This window comes from Dromiciops gliroides, chromosome 2 (assembly GCF_019393635.1).
Source record: "Dromiciops gliroides isolate mDroGli1 chromosome 2, mDroGli1.pri, whole genome shotgun sequence".
In the NCBI taxonomy this organism is placed as follows: domain Eukaryota; kingdom Metazoa; phylum Chordata; class Mammalia; order Microbiotheria; family Microbiotheriidae; genus Dromiciops; species Dromiciops gliroides.
The window spans coordinates 546,306,884-546,325,130 of NC_057862.1; the positions used below are offsets into that span (position 1 = coordinate 546,306,884).

At 38.6% G+C, this 18,247-nt stretch overlaps 1 protein-coding gene across 1 annotated transcript in view; it reads left to right on the forward strand.

Annotated features, from left to right (window-relative positions):
- Positions 1-14,601, forward strand: part of LOC122737951 (serine/threonine-protein kinase PDIK1L-like) — a 42,007-nt gene extending 27,406 nt beyond the window's left edge. Inside the window, exon 5 of the mRNA XM_043979961.1 lies at positions 14,470-14,601. The gene's annotated coding sequence lies outside the window, so the exon portion shown is untranslated. The remainder of the gene's footprint in view (positions 1-14,469) is intronic.
- The last annotated feature ends 3,646 nt before the right edge of the window (positions 14,602-18,247 follow it).

The following is an 18,247-nucleotide window of genomic DNA, read 5'->3' on the forward strand; positions in this document are numbered from 1 at the left end:
CACATTTAGGGTACTAAAGTTAATGCTGACACATAGTCTAAAAACTGAAAATCTTTTCTGCCCCTCTATTACTGTTGCTTTGGAAGTAGAAGGGTCTGCACAGAGCTGAACCACTTATAAATTTTCTTTGTTTCATAGGTTGTTATGGCCAAACAATTCATTGCCTAATTGCTAACCTACAGGTGATGAAACTGTTCTTAGCTAAGTCATCTCAATCCAGCTGACTTGGTCTTTTGTGGGGACTATCCTTAGAGGCTTTTCATTATGGTAGAGCCTGTCTGACCTCTTGCTTTTGTTGTCAGTCTTCAAGAACCCAAGTTTATCTCCATGCCACAGTCAGATGGATCTTTTTGTTTTGTTTTGTTTTTGTTTGTTCAGGGGTTTTTTGTGGGGCAGTGAGGGTTAAGTGACTTGCCCAGGGTCACACAGCTACTAAGTGTCAAGTGTCTGAGGCCAGATTTGAACTCAGGTCCTCCTGAATCCAGGGCTGGTGCTTTATCCACTGCACCACCTAGCTGCCCTCTCAGATGGATCTTTGAGGAGGGTCTTACTAATGTTATGTGTTTAATAATGTTTAATTAAAGTATTAGCAATACCTTTCCTGATGGGAAAATTTTGGTAGCATGATCTACCTGCTGTTGACCCTTTTATCCCCAGTTTGTACCTATCCTAAGGACATAGGAACTTCTCAAATGACTGGGCCTTTCCTGATTCTAGACTATTCTTGGTCTTGAAACTTACTTGTTTTCTTTGTGGTTTAGTAGAAAAGACTCTAGACACTCAGGAAACATGAGTTCTAGTTCTGGCTCTGACTTTTTTTGTTTAATAATGTTAATAGCAAGTGGTTGCTTTCTTGGGGCCTCAGTTTTCTTCTTTTCAAATGCCTTGTTTAGGTCAAATATCAAATGGAATATTACAGATATGAAAATGTTCTTAAAAATGTGAAATGTTCTATGAATGGAAGATAAGGTTGTTTTATCTGGAACTGGTTTACATGGTCACATTTTTTTAGAGGGTGGTATCTAAAACACTGAACAAAAATTCTTCAAGATTCAAATTCACATTAGGTAAAAGAAATTAATTCCCTACTTCATAAATTCTATGAAGTGATATTATTCTGTATTTGCAAGGACACAGTTCCTGCTTGGTATCATGAGGAAATAGGAAACTGCTGTTGTCTTGAATATATTTCTTTTTTCTGTATGTTGATTTCATTGTAACTTCTGAATTGCCACATTTTAGTCCCACTGGATATTTCTCTGAACTGATGTGTTAATTAAAACACTAATTAAAATTAGCTGCTCTTGAGGGGTGATTAGTTCTAGGTCCTCAAGGGTCATTTTCCCATTTTCTGAGGCAGATTGGTCTGATCTAACTTGATTGAGCATGTCTCTCTGTTTTTGTGTCTATCCTGACTCTTAACAGAGATTTGACTTTGAGCTCTGACTTCCCAAGGGTTGCTTTTGAAAGAAAATTTCTGTATATAACACTTCATAGTTTACAAAGGGCTTTGACATCCATTCATTTGATCCTCACATCAACCCTGTGAGGTAGTAGGGGCAAGGAATTTTATCATCCAGTTTACAGCTGAGAAAAATTAGATTCAGAGATGCTAAGTGCTTTGCCCATAGTCAAGTCATTAGCTAAGGTGTGGGACTAGACCCCAGCTCATTTCATTATCAAATGTCAACTTAGGTATTCTTTGGCCACTCATTTAAAATATTAAATCACATTCTGGGTTTTGCCAAACTGTTAGTATTACAACTTAGATCAGCTATTCTTGGCTTTTTTGAGAACAGAGCTCTGGTAGCCCTGCCTTTCCCTATTTATTTACTTATAAATTTATGTAATTTGGTTTATTTTTGTGTGTCATTCTCAAATATATATATATATATATAGTTTTTATACTGGAACTTTATATCATATTTCTCAATCCTTTTTACAAAATCAATTACTTATGAATTTATTAATATCCTTCAATTTTCTTTCTCTTCCCATTCCTGTCTTTTCTCACACTGGGCAAATAAATATTGCTCAGCTCTGGTACATATAAACAATAGATTGAGTATTCAAGTTGCTTGAAGAGATTTCATGATCATTTTCTGGATGTTCCCAAGTAGAGGAATTTAGCCTACTCTATAGGAATTTTAGTTTAGGATTATTCTCAAAGTTGTATGTTTGTGAAATGAATATATAACCTTTTAAATCAAAGTAAATGAATTTGTTTTCTTGTAATGCTTACACAATTAGACCAATGCATTATTAAATTTCAGTGACAAAATTTGGATGAGAGTGGAGGTCATCTTTATCAGCTCTATATAAGGTTATTCTACTTCACTGAATATTATTCATTATTTCTGTGATCTCTTTAATAGTATTGTTGTAAAGTTATTTTCAGTCGTGTCCAACTCTTAGTAATCCTATTTGGGGTTTTCTTGGCAAAGATACTGGAGTGGTTTGCCATCCTTCTCCAGATCATTTTACAGATGAATGAGTAAACTGAGACTAACAGGGTTAAGTGATTTGCCCAGGGTCACACAGCTAGTAAGTATCTGAAGCCAAATTTGAACTTAGGAAGATGTCTTCCTGATTCCAGGCCTGACATTTTATCTACTGTGCTACCTGTCTTCCCTCTTTGATAGTAGAATAGCAGAAATATTAATTCTTTGTACCAGCAGTGGGATGTGAGGCATTTGCTATAGACCATACACTCAAAGACCCTGAAGGCTGTACCAGTATACCCATTCTCTTCATTCAGTTTTCATAATTGTGTGACTCATATGACTTTGGCCAAAAGAGACCAGTTATATTAAAGAAGATTCTGTCAAAATCAAATACAGTTTTGTTCTTGATTTTGTTTAGTAGGAGGAAAAATGTTTGAGCTAGCACTAAATCTTTGTGATCCTAAATCAGTTAATTCTAGGTCCTTAAAAGAGAAAACCCCAAAGCAGCGACGTTCTCTACAGTAATCAACAACTGTTCCCAAAGCTTAAAGCATCTCTCCTTGCTTTGATAATGAAATAGGGTTTTATTTCCGTTAGTGTGACTGAATCTCAAGGGAGTCTAGCTGCAGTCTCTGTCCTGTTTAGTATGTACAATGCATGGGTAGATTCATTACAGGCAAGGGGAAAATTGAAAAAACTATCTCATCCAGGCCACCCATTTTTTGCACACAGTTCATGTCATTTGGCTTAACTATATAAACCATGCTTTCTTGGAAGTGTTACTATAAAATGAAATAAATATAAAATAAATGGGTATTTTAGGTCTTTTTTTTCTCGCCTAACATTTCTCTCTGAAAACCTGTTATTTTAAATGATGGAAACAAAGCAATTCTACTTTTAGTTAGTATAAAAAGCTAGGGACCTGGTGTTGTGGTTAAGGGAGTCTCCAGTTAACTGAGGGGTAAGCTATTTATTCCATGGAACTGCTAAAGGTGAAGAGATCCATGCTAGAATATAGCAAAGGGCAGTGGAAAAAAGGCTTGGATCTTCAATCAACGAATCTGAATTCAACTTCCAGTTCTTCTACATTATTGCCTGTGTCCAAGGTCGTATGACCTTAGACAAGTTATTTGACTTCTCTGGGTCTCGATTTCTTCATTTGTAAAATGAAGGGGTTGGGTTAGATAGACTTTAAAGCCTCCTCTAGCTTCAAATATATATGGATGTGTGTATGTATACATACATACAGATGTATGTATAAGTGCATATATACATATATATCCCCCCACATATATAATTTTGTACTGAGTCCTTTACCTTTTTATTAGGAGGTGGGTGGGTTTTTTCATCATTAGTCCTCTGGAATCATGGTTGTTCATTACACTGATCAGAGTTTCTAATTCTTTTAAAATTGTTTGCCTTTACCATATTGTTGTCTTTGAATACGTTTTTCTCTTGGTTCTATTTACTTAACTCTGAATAAGTTCATGCAGGTCTTCTTAGATTTCTCCAAAACCACGCCCTTCATAATTTCTTATAGCATAACTTGTTCAACCATTCTTCAGTTGATGGACAACACTTCAGCTTCCCATATTTTGCTACCTCAAAAAAGAGCTATAAATATTTTCATATATCCTCAAAGTTTATTTTGCTTAGGACTAATCCTTCCCTTAACCTACCTTTTGCCTAATTCTTCCTTCCCTTATATTTCCCTGTTGAGTGAATTTTGTTTTTTTACCCATCTCTGTGTGTGTACTTTCCTCCTTTGACCAATCCAGATGAGAGTGAAATTCAAGTGTCACTCTCCCCCAACTCCTCTTCTTTTTTGTATATATGTTTAGTTGCACACTATGATTATGTAGATAATTTTCCTTAACTTTCCTTCTCCCCTCCTTCCTCAGTGTATTACTCTTCCCCTCCTTTCTATTTTTCTTTTAAATCAAGATATAACAGAACCACTCTCAGGCCTTCTATCTAATTTGGCTTCCTCTATGACAGTTGATAATGATAGCATTCACAGGGGATACATGTCAACTTCCTATATTAGAATGCAGGTAGTTTATTCTTGTTTTAGTCCTCTATATTATTATTCATTCATGTTTATCTTTTTATGTTTCTCTTAATGCCTGTGTTTGAACTTCAGAATTTATAAACAACTCTGGCCTTTTCATCAGGAATGTTTGGAAGTCCTCTATCTCATTAAAGGTCCTCCCCCTGCCCCATAGGATTATATTTGGTTTTGCTGGGTAAGTAACTCTTAGCTATAATCCTATATAATTTGCCTTTTGAAACGTGGTATCACAAGCTGTCCCCTCCTTTAAGTTGGAGGCTGCTATATCATGTGTGATCCTGGCTGTGGCTTCTCTGTACTTGAATTATTTCTTTCTAGCTGCTTTAAGTATTTTCTTTGGCCTGGAAACTCTGGATTTTGGCTCGATATATGTTATTGACTCACTGAGATATTGTGAAGGAGTGCTTGGTTTGTAAAAATAATGACAGATAAGACTGGAAATGCCAGATTGTTGAGGACCTTGAATGCCAGATGAAGCAGATTGTATTTTTTCTTGGAGGCACTGAGGAAATGACATAATCAGAATGACTTCAGTGGCGAGAGGGTGTTTTGGGCGAACTAGAGGTGGAGAGATTCTTAGAAGGCTGCAGCAATAGATGGGAGGAAATGAATGTTGGTGTTAAAAATATGGGCATTTGTGTAAGCTAGCAATGTGGGACCACTGAAAGGACTAAACATTTCCTCAGATGTAATTCTGCTTGATTTCTGCATCCTCCTCGGTTCTGGGTACAGTTTTGTCCATATAGAGCACCTGAAAAGAGAACACATGAATAATGTCACTTAATGGGCTGCTGGTCCAGCTTGCATGTCTGGTAAATGTGCCTTTTCATCTACTTTGTTTTCCAAGTGTAGATAGTTAGCCCTATCCTTTGCGTTGCTGTGTATTGTATTGAAGAGCCTTTAAATACCTTTGGGCCAGGAGGAGAAAGCTCAATGCAATGACTATATAGTCATCTTTGAAGATGAGAATTTCTGGAATTTCACCATGAGTAGAGAATCCATTTGTTTGGGTTTTTGTGTTACATCATCCATGACACGAACAATCACCTCAGGTATTTTTATTTTTTTCCCTACATTGCTTAATGTCAGCTCTGAACAGATCACTGAACAGCTATCTCCATAGTGGTACCTGTCATTTTTCAGTCGTTTCAATCCTGTCTGACTCTTCCTGACCCCATTTGGGGTTTTCTTGGCAAAGGTACTGGAGTGGTTTGCCATTTCCTTCTCCAGGTATATGCTATAGTCTTGTATAATTGTAACATGTGTGTGACACCTTGTTTGATGTGATTCTTCAAGGTTACATTTGGTTTTACTCAGTCACATTCTTTTTTCTTAAAAAATATTTTTTTCACCAAAGCATTGATCACCTTTCCTTCCCATCTCCTACCTTCTAAGGGGTTGGGGGAGGCAAAACCCTTATCACAAATATGCAGAGTCAGGCAAAACAAATTCCTACATTGGCCATATCAAAAAATTAAGTCACACAAATTCTAAAAATGGATAAATGATAGACATTACAGGATCTTAGAATTCTCTCTCTCACACATTCAGTTGTGACCAGAAAGTTTCGTCTGTTATAGAATGGTTTCCAAAAACCTGTTTTATTAACCTGCATTTTCATCAAAGATATTCATAGACCATCCTCATGAAGGTTTTTATAATTCTGAAAAAGGCATATGAGTCAATAATTACTCAGGTGCCTTTTTTGGGGGAAAGCATTGTGATATTTTCCATTCATTCAGAATATTTTTCTTTTGTAATACCTTGAGAACCAATACCATTAAATTTCTAACACCTCTTTGTGTTTTCTGGTCAGGAACAGCTGGTCTTCTTGATTACATCTTAAGTGTCACTGCTACTTCCTCACATTGTGTCTGGGGTATTGAGGTGGTAGAGTCTAAATATAGCTTGAGATGGCCGGCAGACTTTTACTGTACTGAGCATAAGTAAGGGGAAGGGAATAAGCATTTTTAAGTGCCTACTGGTCCCGTGCTAAGTGTTTTCCAAAATTATCTTATTTGATCCTCACTACAACTTTGCAAGATGAGTTCTGTTATTATCCCCATTTTACAGTTGAGGAAACTGAGGCAGATAGTGTTAAGTGACTTGTGCAGGGTCACACAGCTAGTATGTATCAGAACTCGGATTTGAATTCAGGTCTTCCTGACTTCAGGTCCAGAGCTTTCTCCATTGAGGAACCTAGCTGCCTCTAGGCAAATATGACAGTTCCATATCCCTGCTGATGAGAAGAGATCATTATGAAATAAGCTGGTAGACTTGTTCCATTTCCTGTCCATTTCCTTTTTCAGTTCTATCTGAAGGTGTTTTTGAGATGATCTACTTAGCTGGGACCCCTGCCAAGCTCTCTGCAGGCTTATTTTTCCCTCAGCTGACTCTCACCTATTCTTCTAGTTATATGACTCTAGACAGGTCACTTAAGCTCATTATCCCAATAACTCCCTAGGACTAAGCTACGAAGTTGTTGCTGATCTGCATCAGGTGGAGGTAGTTTCTACATCAGAAATTCTTTACATAGAATGAATTATAGGTCTGGGCCAAGAGAAAAAATCTGCTTGCTCATAACAGTTAGGAATAAGGCATTGAAATGGCTCCCCACTCATTGAAAGAAACATGTTGGACCTGGAAGGAACCTGAGAGATCAATGAGGGCATGAACTTTCTGTCTCCCCTGACATGTCATAGAAGGTAGCTGTGCAACCCTGGGCAAGTCCCTTAACCCTGTTTGCCTCAGTTTCCTCATCTGTAAAATGAGCTGGAGAAGGAAATGGCAAACCACTCCATTATTTTTGCCAAGAAAACCCCAAATGGGGTCACAAAGAATTGGACATGACTGAAACGACTGAACACCAACAAATGTATCTTGTGTATACCTATTTATTTACGCTTTGTCTCTCCCATTTGAATGTGAACTCCTTATTGCTTAGAAGAGAACAAATGGGCACTGAATTTTTGGTCACAGCAACTCTCTAAACACTGTGTACTAATTTGTGTAGAGATGGCTATCTGTTGGTGGAAGGAATACCCTCAGTGATAGAATCACAGATCCTTGATTATTAGTGGTAATGGTAATAAAGATTGATCACTCACTTTTGTGCAGTTTTCGTGGTATTTATTTAAGGAAAAAAAATCTGGTTCTCTTTTCTTTTAAACCTTTTAAAGATAATTTGTTTAAAATGGTTTTAAACCAGATTTCAAATTCAGTTATAGAACAGTTTCCTAAGAAAGGGTGAAATGTCAAGGGCATTATTATTATTATTATTATTTTGCTTATCTCCAGAGGCGGGTTGAGCCTCTCTACAGCATAGATTTATTCTCTTGCTGATCCGATTTCCTCTTGTTCTTTTTCAACCTGGTTAGTGGCCAGACAAGGCAGGGCATTTATCAGTAGCACCCAGTTTCAGATGAACAATGAGTTGTGGAAAAGGTTACTGTTGATTTCACTGTGGCCTGAAGCATTAGTATGGGAACAGGAACATATAAACTGAGACCAAATTGATCCTGCATATCTTGTCCTGTTCTTTTTACATGGAAATGTTCATTTTTATTGCTGTCTATCAAATTCAGCATAACAAAAAAATTATTTTGAAACACCCAACAAATTGTTCCTAGATAGAAAAAACTCAAAAAGGCTAGGTACCACACAAATCAAGACACATTCTTGGTGATTTAATATTTTAGGGAATTATTTTTTTTTCTTTGTGTCATCATGGAACCAATTTTCTCTTTAAGAAGAAGAACCGACAAGGAAGGCAGCACCTAAATGAAAAATTAAATAACTGGAACAAAAGTAAACTGAGCTACAGACCTCTTCCTCTTGGGTAATGGGAGGAGTGACAATGAGTGAGACCTTGAGAACAGAGGCAAGATGCATGCTTGGAAGGATATTGGACTTTGAGTCAGAAGAGCTGGGCTCTAGTTATGGTTTGGATCTTTATTTTGTTTGGATTTTTATATTGTCTTAATTTTTTTGAGCCTTCATTTCCTCATTTATATAAAGGAGATATGACTGCTTAGAGTGGTCATGAGGAAGACCCTTTTGTAAAGTTAGGTGCTATAGCAATGTGATCTTCATTTTGTGATATTTATTAGTCAGTGAACACATATGAAGTACCTACTATGTGTACTGCGAGAGGTGAGGATACCAATTGATTATATAAAAAGGTCACAATGGCAGGTATTTAATTTGCTAAAACTAAGTATAGGTAGAATGTCAATCAAAGTCACTTCTGTGGTTTTCTTGGATTCTTCTGTTTTTCCTCTTTTATGTTCAGTTCCTTATGCTGGTCTTCTTCCCTTATATTGATTTATTTCTTCACCCTATCTCTACTTTTAGATCAACAAACAGCAGGCACTGTGGCAGATGTAAAAAGGCATAACATACAGTTCTTGATTTAAAGAGCTCACACTGTAGTAGGAGAGATAAGGCACATGTAGAAAAAATGTTATTACCTTATTAAGTAGAAAATGAGTGGCAAAAGATTTCAGAAATCACTGTGGTCTGGAGTTGTCAGAAAAGGTTTTGTAGAAGACGTAAGATGCTTTGGGTTTTGAATAATTGGTAGGATTTGTAAAATGGAAAGATCAGAGGGAAAAGATAGTTGGGAAGATGTAGCTTATAGAGAAGGAAAACATAAGGTGTGCTTAGTGAGCAAAAGGCTAGATCAATCTGGCTTTGTTGTTGTTGAGTTATGTCCCTGATCTTGTTTGGGCTTTTTTTGGCAAAGATACTGGAGTGGTTTGCCATTTCCTTTTCCAGCTCAGTTTACGGATGAGTAAACTGAGGCAAACAGGGTTAAGTGACTTGCCCAGAGTCATATACCTAGTAAGTGTCTGAGGCTGGATTTGAACACAGGACGATGAGTCTTCCTGACTGGCACTTTATCCACTGAGCCACCTAGCTGCCCCTATCTGACTTTAGTAGAAAGTTAATTTAATGGAGTAGTGGGAGATACTTGGATGAGCCTGTCATTCTCAATGTGGGTTATTTCCTTCACAGGTACAAATTGTAACCCATCCATGGCTTCTCATAGTGTGTGGCTCTTGCACTTTCGTAAATCTTTCATAAAGCATTTATATGACATGCTGGAGACCTCCCTCTATGTCTTTTCATATTTTGTAGATGCCAGCACAACTTCTTGGGTATCCAGTTATCATCCACTTTTCTCTCTGAATACCTTTTCTCTCATGCCTGTCTTGATAATATGTTGTACGCTATTTAAAAAAAAAAACATTTTATTATTGCTTTGTCCTTTTTATACCCTTGTCATTTCCCCCTTTCTCTCCCTAGTCTTGGTTGAATCCTTTGTAACTAAGGAAAATCTTTAAGCAAAGTTAGCAGACACAGCATCCAGTTTTATACCATTTTTACATGTGTGTCATTATTGGTCATGTGCTGTACACGTCTGTCTACCATTGGTCTTTTTGAATGGGCACATACCAAGCTGAAGACATTTGTAAATATTCTGAGGCAATGCAGTTAGCCCAATGCTCCCTGTAAACAGGAGCATGTGAAGAACTTCATCGACCAGCCAGTGTCACAGGAGGTGGAAGCGGTGGTTGTGGGCACATTACAAGGTACAGGGAAGGTAGGAGAACAGGTTATTAAGAGCTTTTAATGCCAAATAGATAACTTTATATTGATTGGATCCTGGACATGATTGGGAGCCATTAGAATTTATTGAGTTTGTGTGGGGGGGGTGAGGTTAACATGGTCAGACTTGTGCTTTAGGAAGATCACTTCAGCAGTTGAATAGAGGATAGGCTGGAGTGGGGAGAGACTTGTGGCATGAGGACCAAACAAGTGGACTATTACAGTAGTCTAGGCATGAAGTGATAAAAGCCTGAATTAGGGTGGGGGCAGTGTCAGAGGAGAGCAGGGGAGTGTAAGTGAGAGTTGTTATGAAGTTATCATCTACAGGACTTGGGAACAGATTAATGTGAAGGGTGAGAGGGTTTGAGGAGTGTAGTCTCTAGGGATCTCAAACTCAAGATGTCCAAACAGAATTTTTTATCTTTCTTCCAAAATCCATTCCTCTTCTAAATTTCCCTAAATCCGTCTAGGGTACTATCATCTTTTCATTCAGGTTTTGTAATCTTGTAGTCATTATTGATTCCAAGCTCTCCCTTACTACAAATATCCACTAAGTTGCCATGTCTTGTTGATTGTACCCCCACAGCTTCTTTTCTCCTTTCCTTTGCTCACGTGGCTACCACACTAGTTCTGGCCCTAGTGCTATTACTATAGCCTCATCTCTCCCCTTTCCAACCTATCCTCCACACTGCTGCCAAAGCGATCTTGCTAAAGCATAACTCTGATTGTGTCACTCTCTTGCTTAATAAACACCAGTGGCTGTTTATTGTCCTGGGATCAAGTACAAACTCTTACATTTGCCCTTTTGGCTCTAACTTAACTTTCCAGGCTTATCATACATTGCTCACCTTCACATGTACTCTATGATCCAGTCAAACTCCATGGTTTTACAGGTTGTTGTTTTTTTTTAACTTCACATTCCATCTCCTATCTCTGTGCCTTTGTATTGTATTTGTATCCCTGTAACAGGAAAATACTCCCTCTTCACCCCTGTCTCTTCGAATCCATAATCTCCTTCAAAGGTCAATTCATATGCCACTTTTTACAGGAGGTCTTTCCTTCCCCTGCTGGTCATTACTTTGTATTTATTTTGTATATACTGACATATTGTCTCCTCTTATAGAATGTAAGCTCCTTTGAGGGCTGGGATTTGGTCCTTGTACTGATCACCTAGCACAGTGTTGGAATGTGTTGTTGTTATTACTCAGTTGTTTCATTCATGTTGAACACTTCATGACCTTATTTGGGGTTTTCTTGGCAAAGATACTGGGGGTGGTTTGCCATTTCCTTCTCTAGCTCATTTTACAGATGAGGAGACTGAGGCAAATAGGACTAAGTGACTTGACCAGGATTACACAACTAGTAAGTGTCTGTGGCCAGATTCGAACTCATGAAGATGAGTCTTGCTAATTCTAGGCCCAGCATTCTATCCATTGCACCATCTTGCTGCCCATGCAGACATATAATAGGTACTTAATAAATGTTCATTGATAGATTAATTTGTTCAAAATCAGCATTGCTCTTGGCCTCTGTAACTCTTCTTGGGAACATAATCATGTTGTTGCCTGTGGTGGTTTCTGGGATATTTTGATTTTTCCATTATGGTGACTATTTTATATTGGTTAAGATGCTCTACAAAGTGGTGCTAGTCAGAGTTCATATCTTTACTTTTAGCTATTACTCATTTTTTAAGAATCAGTATCTTGAATAAATAAGTCAGTATTTTATTGCCAGCAATGTCTTTTTATCTTTTATCTTTTATTCTAAATTGGTATTAATTTTGACATTTGTTCTAACTAATTTATAATCTGTACCCTATCAGCTGATTCATTAAATGACTACATAGGATTGAGGACCATATTTTATTTTGGGGTATTTCATGAATTTGCTATGGCCAAAGCTTTCATCATCTTGTGGTCAATCTCTTAATAAAAGCCTTTCAGCTTCTATGTAGTCTGGTGGTTGGACAGTGGACAGTCTGTTGTTCCTATACTCAAAACCCTTGTAACTTACACTTCGCAGTGTAGTGTTTGAGAACTCAGGGTCATCTCCATAACATGATAATACAATAGAGTTGAATAATTTCTGGCTATAATGGAATTTGGCTTTTATTCTGTAAAAAAATATAGATGCAGTGAAGATTTTTGAGCAGGAGATGTATAGAGTTGAAATGGTGTTTTGATTGATCTGATGAATGAAAGTTTTCTCCAGTGTTACAAAGGATGTTCTGTGAAAAACTTAAATACAAAACAAAACAAAACCACAACCTATCTAAAATCTCTGCAAATGGTTCTTTTTGTTGATGGCATTGTGCTATGTAATTCCACACTGGAAAGACAAATAGGCTTAAGCAATCTACACTTGAAAAACTGAGTGAATGATGATGAACACATAGATCACATTTGGGCATTCGAGTTAGTTCTTTCAGTAACAAGTTGCTCCCTGTCACTAAGTCCAAATTTTTAAAAATTGAATTTTTTCACTGATGCTATATTGTTTCAAATTATGAAGTAACATAATTTTAAAGAATCAAAGTAGCAGGTGGGATAAAAAAGTCCAATGGAAAAATGCATGGAGCCATTAGGGAGGCTGCAGAATACCAAAAATAATCAGTTGCTTGTTGGAAGTGGTATAAGTCATCATTCAAGACATGTATGACTCAGAAAAGAAGTGAAAATGGTTCTGTTTTGAAATTTACTAAGCACCCACTTTTTGCCAGGCATCATACTAAGTACCGGAAATACAAAGAAAGGCAAAAAAAAAAAATACATCTTGTATCCAAGGAACTCATAATCTAGAGGGAGAGGGGAACATAACATGCAAACAACTATGTAGGAACAAGATATATACAGGATAATTTAGAGGTGATCAGCAGAGAAGAGGCATTATCCTGAAGGGGGATTGAAAAAGACTTTGTAGAAGGTAGGATTTTATTTTATTTATTTTTATTTTTTGCAGGGCAATGAAGGTTAAGTGACTTGCCCAGGGTCACACAGCTAGTAAGGTTGTATCTGAGTATCTGAGGCCAGACCTGAACTCAGGTCCTCCTGAATCCAGGGCTGGTGCTCTATCCACTGCGCCACCTAGCTGTCCCCTGAAGGTAGGATTTTAAGTGAGAATTGAAGGAGGACAGGGAAATCAGAAGATGGAGATGAAAATAAAAAACATTTCAGGCATGGAGGATAGCCAGTGAAAATGCCTGACATCTAGAGAGAAATTGTGTCAGGGAATAGCAAGGAGGCTCTGTGTGTGCATGTGTGTGTGTGTGTGTGTGTGTGTGTGTGTGTACTAGAATCACTAGATCTCAGCATATATGGTTGGTGGGAGTAAGGGTGGGGGTGGGGGAGAAGAGGTATAAGAAGACTGGAAAAGTAAGAGGGGGGAAAGTTTATAAAGCTTTGAATAGCTTTATATTTGATCCTGGTGGTAATAAGGAGCCATTGGAGTTTATTGAATGGAGGTGGGGAGTGGTGACATGGCCAGATCTGTGCTTTAGGAAGCTCAATTTGACAGCAGTTTTAATAGATTTCTGGTGGTAGAATCTAGATTTCAGGACCTAATGAGGGAAAATAGGTGATGTGAAAGTGGAGGATTTTGGTTCCATGAGTTTGGTTGTATTGTAGGTCAGAATACTAGGGGCTCATATGCAAGAAGATGGAGGCCACCCAGGCATATGTGAAAGCTGAGCTGAGAGCCAGTAGAGTGAGCTTGAAGCTATTGAAGGAAGAGAGAATTAAGGGTTCAAATTCTATTTTTGGTCACAGTTGAAGTAGCCATCATATGTAAAATGGAAGATGGGGTTGTTGAACTAGATCATCTCTTCACCCCCTCTAGCTAATTCTTCCCCCCCCCCCCCCCCGTCATTTTAGATATAGCTAAAATTCAGCCTCTAGTGTTGTCAGGTTGCTAACTGTAACCAGATCATAGACAACCTAATAAGTCTGAAACAGCTGGGTTGTACAGCACTCTTAGAGTGCTGGGCCTGAAGTGAGGAAGACCCAAGTTCAAATCCAGCCCCAGATACTTACTAGCTGTGTGACTATAGACAAATCACTTTGCTTCTGTTTGCCTCAGTTTCCTCAACTGTAAAATGAGAAAATAACAATACCTACCTCACAGGGATGTTGTGAAGATCAAATGAGATAATACTTATAAAATGCCTGGCACATAGTAGGTCCCATACAAATGCTTATTCCACTCCCTTTCCCCAGTAGGGGTCTTTTTTCAGTATTAGATATAACGACTGCGATGGCATTTATATAAGCCTATTCCCCTGTGTTCCATCTTCTTGTTGTAGACTTTAGGGTAGAATTCCTAATAATGCCTTTCTCTTTCTCATTCCAGGAGTGATGATAGTTCAGTGGCAGGTGAAGTCATTCATAGGTTATCATGTCACACTTCAGAAGTTCCTGTAGGAGATCTAAACCAGAGCTTGTGGAATCCTACAGAATCAGAGTGGTGCTGCTGAGAACCTGGAAACAGCAAGAATGGGCTTTGGTAGTTAGACACTTAGTATTTCCATGTCTTTTTCTTCTTCTTCCCTTATTTTCTCCCAAGAGATTCATGATTGTTAAGTACTGAAATAAAACTGGTTTTTAGAGCTTATCAAAAGATTTACTGACACTTGAAAAATTACTGTTTTTACAATTGGAGACACTGCTATTGCATCCACTTCACTATAGAGTGTTCACATGTACACACACACACACATTTAACAATGTAAGTGCCTCATTGGAAAGATGCTAGTTTGTGCTTTCTCACCTTGGGGCTGCTATGAAGATCAAGACAGTATGGCGAGAGCTATCTCACAGGAAAAAAAAAATACTAGACATTGAGGACAACAGGTCGTGGGTCACAAATGCAGTCTAAAAAAATACCAGTTGGGTCGAAGTGGAGAGCGTCTGAGAGGGCTGATAGGAAGATGAGGCCACACTGTGATGGGTCTTAAATGTCAGTCTCTCTCATAAAAGTTGCTCAGAATTTCTTTTGTAGAAAAGGGGTAGATGATTTCCATTTGTAGTCAAAATCATTGGCTTTTCTCCCCTACCTGTTTGTCACTAACACCATCCATTCTGAGGAGATACATGCAGGTCAGATGCTCTGGGAACCTATATGCAGCCGGCACAACGGCTAAAAAGACATAGATGGAAGTGACTTTGAGTATGGGGAATGTCCAGATAATTTACTGCACTATAAATGATATTTTCTTTTAGCTATTTCAGCTGATTCTTTTTGGCCTCAGTTAAAACATAACTGGGGGCAGCTAGGTGGCACAGTGGATAGAGCACCGGCCCTGGAGTCAGGAGGACCTGAGTTCAAATCCGGCCTCAGACACTTAACACTTACTGGCTGTGTGACCCTGGGCAAGTCACTTAACCCCAATTGCCTCACTAAAAAACAAACAAACAAACAAAAAAACATAACTGACTGCTTGTTTCAGTTGCTAGCTTTTGACTTAAAGGGCCCATCTTCCTCTAGGTTCTTTACATAATGAAACACTTGGGCCTCCAGTCACATTTTGAGGATTCACCCTTCTGGTCTCCTGAAAGGCACAATGACTTTAAGAGTGTGGCTTTGGGGCAGCTAGGTGGCACAGTGGATAGAGCACTGGCCCTGGATTCAGGAGGACCTGAGTTCAAATCCAGCCTCAGACACTTGACACTTACTAGCTGTGTGACCCGGGGCAAGTCACTTAACCTTAATAGTGTGTGGCAAGTCACTTAACCTTAATAGTGTGTGGCTTTAATTTTTTTTTTTTGGTCAGAGCATTATGGAACCACTTTTAAATTAGCTTGTTAATGAACTAATGAGAAAGTATTTATTAAGTACTTACTCTGTGCACACTCCTGGGTATACAAAGACAGTCCTTGCCTTCAAGGAGCATACATTCTAATAGGGGAAATGACATACAATGGGGAGTGATGGTCAGAGAGAGTATGAGAAGTTATAGGGATAGTGACTGGGGCTATAGGGGAGTATATTGATATGGCCCATCCAGGAACAATGGCAGACCTGATTTAATCTTGCAGAACTGGGGATGCTCAAGCAAGGCTAGAGCCTCAATGACAGTGGTCCAGGAGAGCATTCAAGAGCATTCAAGGGCACCAGGTTGGTATTTATGGGAAATAGTCTGTGGTGTGGGCAGGAAGGTGGTTGTTGAGTCTGTTGACAGAAGCTTCAATGACAGTAAAGAGCGAATGAACAGTTTTTTAGGGTGGAAAGAAGTTTTGGCAGGATTTCCTACTCAAGAATGGGTTGTAATAGGGGGCAGCTAGGTGGTGCAGTGGATAAAGCACCAGCCCTGGAGTCAGGAGTACCTGAGTTCAAATCCGGCCTCAGACACTTAACACTTACTAGCTGTGTGACCCTGGGAAAGTCACTTAACCCCCATTTCCCCGCCAAAAAAAAAAAAAAAAAAAAGAACGGGTTGTAATAGATGACCTAGGAAGTCTCTTCCAACTCTGAGGTTCTGCAGTTTTATATAGGACTTTTCCTGGAGTAGGTTGGTAGCTAAACATAGTCACCATCAGGCTGCCTGTAGTTTAATAAATTAATCCTTAGATTACCACCTCCAGGACTCTGGATGGCAGTCCGGGTCTGAGGTGCAATATTTTAGCAATTGTCCAAAGACATATTTTGACACCTAGAATCTTAGCTTCTTTGTTACAGTCTCAAGCATGAACCATGGATCACACAGGCATATCTTATTGTAATTCATTAACATTTTTTTCTTTAATAGCCAGCTTTTGGGGTATCTTTTACAAAGTTCAAATATTCATTTTGGCAGATATTCATTTGTTCCACAACCATTCATACTATGTACAGAGTATTGTGTTTTAGGGAAGGTACAGAATTGAGATAAGATATAGGTCTTTCTTTCATGAAGTTTGCAGTCTTAATAAGGGAATCAGACACAAATACAAAGATCAATATTATGAGATATATATCAAGTATGTACAGAAACAGAGAACAAAAGACTATGTGAAGTCTGATTGACATTAGGGAGCAGAAAAGATTTCAGGTAAGGAAGGGTATCAGTGTTGAGCTTTAGAGGATGCTAGAAAGAGAAGACATTCTAGGCATGAAGTTGGGAAAATGGAAGCCATCTTTGGAACAGCTAGTCTAGTCTGACTAATGCATACAATATGGAGAAGAATAAAATTAAGATAGAACTGGAAAGGGAAGGGCTACACCAGATTATAGAGAGGTCTGATTGTGTGTGTGCTTTCATAGGGTTTCCATTTTAGAAGCTGTCCAACAGTGCAGTTTGCCACCTGACATCTGTAACATATACTTAGAGGGTTACCTGCAACACTCAGATGCTACACAACTTGTTATTATTCACATAGCTGCTGTTCATCCGAGGTGGAATGTGACTCACAGTCTCATTTCAAGGCTGATTCTTTAGTCAGTAAGCCACACTGCTTCTTGTCAGGAAAAAAATAAAAATAAAAAGTTTGAGGTCAGTTAGGGAGACCTTAATGAATTTTGAGTAGGGGAATAAGATGACAGATCTATGCATAACGGAGATGAATCTAGCAGTGGCAGGAAGGATGAATTGCATGAGGAAAAGACTGGCCGAAGGACTGGTTGACCTGTTACTGCAATAGCCCAGTAGCAATAGGCTGCTAGTAATGAAAGACTTTTAACTTTGTTGGAGTCCATGGGAGTAGAGCAGGGAATAAGCATCTGATGTATAGAATATACCCACATGCACACATAGGTTTTACAAATGTAAGCACAGGGGGCAGCTAGGTGGCGCAGTGGATAGAGCACCAGCCCTGGAATCAGGAGTACCTGAGTTCAAATCTGGCCTCAGACACTTAACACTTACTAGCTGTGTGACCCTGGGCAAGTCACTTAACCCCAATTGCCTCACTAAAAAACAAAAACAAAACAAAAAAACAAACAAATGTAAGCACAGAATCAGAAGGGGGTGCTCATCTACATACCCTTCCCACTTAGGGGCGGCTATGAAGACTCCTAAGAGAATGAGATAATTTATTATTGAAAGTGAGGGAAGAGTTCAAAGATAACTCCAAAAAGGATTGGGTGACAGGGACTCAACCATAAGGGGAGAAGTCTCATTTCTTTTAGACCTTGGGTGCTGGTAGCAGTGGAG